The sequence below is a fragment of the Bremia lactucae genome, linkage group LG4, assembly GCF_004359215.1.
Source record: "Bremia lactucae strain SF5 linkage group LG4, whole genome shotgun sequence".
Classification (NCBI taxonomy): domain Eukaryota; phylum Oomycota; class Peronosporomycetes; order Peronosporales; family Peronosporaceae; genus Bremia; species Bremia lactucae.
The window spans coordinates 2,634,521-2,639,652 of record NC_090613.1 but is presented as its reverse complement, the minus strand read 5'-3'; positions in this window follow the sequence as shown (position 1 = coordinate 2,639,652).

Here is a 5,132-nt window from a genome sequence, read left to right as displayed (position 1 = left end):
CGAGAGCGAGGAATACCTGTGGAGTAGGTCGATGAATGCCCACTCGTTCTTGATGACGACACTGATGTCGGCCGACAGGCGTACGAAGCCCATTTCCGCCGGTGGATCACCGCCATGAGATATCCCATCCCCGAAATCTTCAGCTCGCCGCATCGGCTCGACTGGTTAGCGCTTCGACGTCTTCAATTTACATGGCCAAGGCGGTTGCTGATTAGCGGTGGGATGTCTGTCGTTGTATTGACCGAGACAGTCCTGCCCCCGACGCTCATTCTCCAAGAAGTCATCATCAAAAATCCAGAAGGGGAATCCACCCCACGACATCAACCCAAAGAGCCTTATAGGCCCGGTTTGGCGCGGACCGATTGAGTGGAACGCCTGTAAGCGTTCACGAGGTTGGCGCAGTCCTTCACGAGGCGGTCCTCCGGCTTCCACGTAGTACGGGCCTTCGAGCAGCCACGCCACCATACTCAGAACTTCTGCCGTCCCCTTTACGTTGATGTCCGACCAACTTTTTCACATGGAAGTATCGCTCTTCGTCGTGACTCAACAAGGGTTGAGGAGGACGAATCATACGTCAACGGCGTCGCTTGAAGCAGCTTACGACTTAGCTCGACGATGAACAAGAACTTGAATGACCATCAGCATTGGCTGGCTTCGTTGTATGATCGGGTGGAGATCATAAAGCGCCACCTTTTGATCTCTACGCAGGCTCCTGCACCTCCCTCGCACCAGTCTGCTTACCCCTTGCGTCATCCGTCGTACCCTTCAGGGCCACCTGCGAACACTTCCGGGACGACCGATCACCCACCAAGTGAGAGGTCTGCTGCGTCCCCGGCTGATAACTGTAGCGTCTGTTTCAGACCGGTCCGCCGGACCACTTGAGCACCCCAACATAAAATATCGGGTGCGTTGCCACAGCCGATGGAAAGCTCAAGATGTCGGTCAATAACCGTAAGCGGTCGCACGAAAACGGACGAAGCTTCGTACTCCCGACCACTGAAACCGCGTGCATAGGTAGATATCTTGCATTAAGTAGCACCAAATCACCAGTCTTAAACATTTGCGCATTTAGAGGACCATGACTGTCACTGTTTTCCTTTTGAAGCTCTTGAGCAGCAGCCATGACGTCCCTGACACGTAGCCTAATGGCTTCACCAGTTTCAATAAACGTCAGCAAATTGCGTTTGACCGACGGTCGAATCCATTTAGGCCTCAGGTTATCAGCGACACCCCCCATCCTCATTAGAAGCCATTGACAACAATAGGGAGTACGCGGATGCCACAACCCATTCACATAGAACAGGGAAAAACCTGTCGACGAATGCCGCATTATTCATTGCGAATATTACTTGCTCTAACTGCGCACTCCATTGGGATGGCTCATCCACGCAAACATTGCGAAACACATCCTCCAAAACACTGTTGACCGATTCGGTCTGACCGTCAGTCTGCGAATGATCCGCTGTAGACATATCCAGTCGAAACACCATCAGCCGAAAAACATGTTGCCAAAAGGTAGACACAAACTGAGGATCTCGATCACTCACGAAAGACTCCGGAAGTCCATGATGTCGAAACACGTTGTCGATGAACAGCTGTGCCGCCTGCAGTGCCGTTATGATTCGGCATACCGCCACTTGTCACACTACCTTGCTGAGGCGACACGCAAATACCATAATGCCCGTATGGCCATGCCGATCCGCCGAAATGTCGAGTATTAAGTCCATGCTTACTGAGCGCCAACAGTTCGCTGGGACCGACAAACTCTGCAGCGGCGCTACTGAAGACGGCAGAGGCTTCACTCGTTGACAAGTCTCGCACGTCTTGACATACGACCGGACCCACTTGTACATGTGGGGCCACCACAAGTCACGTGCCACAGACGGGTACGTCTTTTTGCGCCCCAAATGTTTACGATTCGGCGTATCATGTGCCTCAGAGAAAATTCGGTGACGTAAGTCCTTGTCGTTAGGGACGACCACGCGTCTTTTATCCCTCGAATTCACACTGTACAACAGGAGTCCATCGGACAGACTATACCGAATGGGATCTGCCTGCTGGCGCTTCGTCAACTTGATGGCTTCCGCAGAGGCGCTCAACACCTCTTCAACACCTTGAAAATCCGGGTCTTGAACACACGCCTTGCGTATAAGCTCGAACACTGAAGTTTCAAGATGCACAACGTGTCCGATTCGTAATCAGGACGTCTCGACAGGGCGTCCGCTAGCACGTTCTAATTTCCTGGCTTGTAAGCCACCGTGAATTGTATTCCGCAAAAAATGACAATTATTGCGCCATACCTTGTGAAAAGTGGGGCGACTGAGTCGCCGTCCTCAACGAGTCATGGTCTGTATAGACGACAAAGGGTTTACTGCCCAGCAGGTGAACCCGAACTTTGACAAGGGCGTACTTTATTGCGAGAAATTCCTTGTCGTGCACTGGATAATTCTTCTCAGTGGCCTTAAGCTGCCGCGATTGAAACGAAACACCCGCTAATTACCACTGGCATCCAGCTGCAACAGAGCACAGCCAATGGCAAAGTCTGATGTATCACACCAAACTAAATGGACTACCCTCGTCCGGCAACGCCAATGTTTGTGCCGACTGTAGGCTCAACTTAATCGCTTCAAAAGCTTGTTTAGCTCTCTCTGTCTACGATCAGGCCGCGTCGTCTTTCAGCAAGTTGTTCGATGGCCTGGCCATCTTTGCGTAATTTTCGCTGTACTTGTGCAAGTAGTTCACGAGGCCCAACTACTTGCGAAAACCTTTCGGGATGATGGCGTTGGCCATTGTGCAATTGCACGAATCTTCTCTGAATCCGCACGGATTCCACCCTTTCCAATGAAAAATTCCAGAAAGGGAATTGCTGCCGCCCCAAAGAGGCACTTGTTGATGTTCGCAAATAGTCGATTCTCGCGCATACACATCAACACCGCTCGAAGGTGCTCGATATGATCCTGAACATCCATCATACCCCCCCCCCTTCAGCCTTGCTGTGAACGAATATATTGTCGAAATTCGTCTGCGGCGAAGTGCCGCATCGGCCGAAAGAGCTGCGTATACAACCTATTAAACGTAGCTGGATCGTTGAAAACTCCTAAGGGCGTGACCAATCATTCCCACAACATCCCACTGGGAATTCTCACTGCTGTGAGAGGAATATCTGATTCTCTCATGTGATAGTTGTTAATAGCCGTCGACCATGTCGAGCGCGCTAAAAATGCTGCGGCCATGTTCTTCTGCAACACATAGATGCCGGACTTGTGACCGCATTCAGCTTGTTGAAAGCATGTATTATGCGCCATTTCTCATTGAGTTTACGCACACAAAACGTCGGCGACGAGTGTGGCGACTTCGGCTCTTGGACTAGGCCTGCTGCGTGCTTTTCTGCAAAGAATGCGTCTATCGCGTCCACTAGCTCCTTAGGCAGTGGTCACTGGTGCGTTGTACAGTACTTTGTACCCGGCTCCAGATCAATCTCGTGGCGTTTTCGAACCTGGTATCAGGTCGAATTTGTGTCGAGTGCTTTATCCTTAGGCAACTCGCACGGTACGGATTCAGGGAATATATCCTTGAATTCGATCAGATCCTTGCATAAAGGATTTGTCTTCAAGTACTTCAGGATTGGGACGTAATAAGTTCCATCCGAGTCTTCCCATTGAGGACACTTTCGTCCAACGATGAGCTGCTGAAAACCCGTTCGTTCTCAGGAACTACTTACGCTTACGCAGATCACGCAAGACCGTTTCGGTCTAGCGTTGGCAATTGAGTTATCTCCAAAGTTAACTTTGGAGGCGCTATCACATCAAGTGTATAAGCGCCTACACTTGATCGCTGTTTACTAAGACATAAATACCTCACGTTTCTCATTAAAACCTATTTCTAAAGGTTCCTGGGACACTTTGGCCACAGGTTTTTGGGGACTAATTTTTCCGCAGACTTTTGGGGACTTACTGCATCAAGTTTTATATTAGGTGCATTCACATTGGAAGGGATGACGGCTAGCGTCATTCGTAATCCGAGGTATTCAGAATAATACGCATGCATGTAGGGGTGCACATCTACAGAGGTAGCATCCATTGATTGGATAATAGGTTTATATTAATTTGACTTATAAATCAGTCTTAGAACTACTTCCTCGTTAACAAGTGCGCACGTGAAGCCGGAGTACTTCTTCCGTTACGACACTTGTACTAAGGTACTTAGTTCGCTGGGTGAGGTCGGTTAGGCGACCGCCAACTACCTCACTGTGCTAGAAGGTGAGTGCTTAAGTAGAGCGTGGCCACTATAGTACCGCCCACCTACATTTTAGCTGCTATAAGAAATGTCGAAGGTTTTTTTCGCTCTCTACATACGAAAGGTCCATTGGTTTTGGACCTCCGCTTTCTTGTCGCATACGTGGCCAAAAATAAGTCTCAGAGTGGACAAAAGCCTTTTCCAAGCTAAATCCTCCTGTTCTGCTACAGAGATCGTTTGATCTAGCGTCTCTAATTCAAGCCGAAACAGGTGGGTTTTGACAGGACCATCTGCAGGATCTTTGTTTATTAACTGGATGACTCACGATAGAACTTACAAGTATCGCATGTTGGGCATATGCGTGAAAACCACGCCTGCCCTGCTTTAAATACAGGAGCTCTGCTCGAACCCTGAATTCAGCACTGACAGCTCAAATGTTTGCCTGAACCGGGCTTTGAAGACCTCATATGACCCAAAATCAATGTATCGTGATGTTTGAGCTCTAAAGTCCAAGATTTGGCACGTCGGGCTAAGTTGAACATGCCAAAGTTCGCTTTCGTCACATAATCACTGTGCGGCGAGCTTTAAATGGCATCGTCTAATTCGACGTTTAATCTTATTAGGAAGTCGCCCTCGTCGGCCTTCGACTTAAAGATTTCAATCTTTAAGCTTTCGGATCGACGCGGAAGGGTCGGTCCGCTAGCAGCATGCAAATACTGCTGTCACACTGTTGAGCGCCCTGTTGTCTTAACACTTCTGCGTGTTAAGAGCCTTGCTGGTGAGGCAAGGGTACTTTTTTTCTGGCCACGTCGATATCACCTCGGCGATGGACGCATGTTGTTCGTCTTTTTGTAAAGCGTACACATTGCGCCTTCCGCTGGCCCGCCTACAGCCAA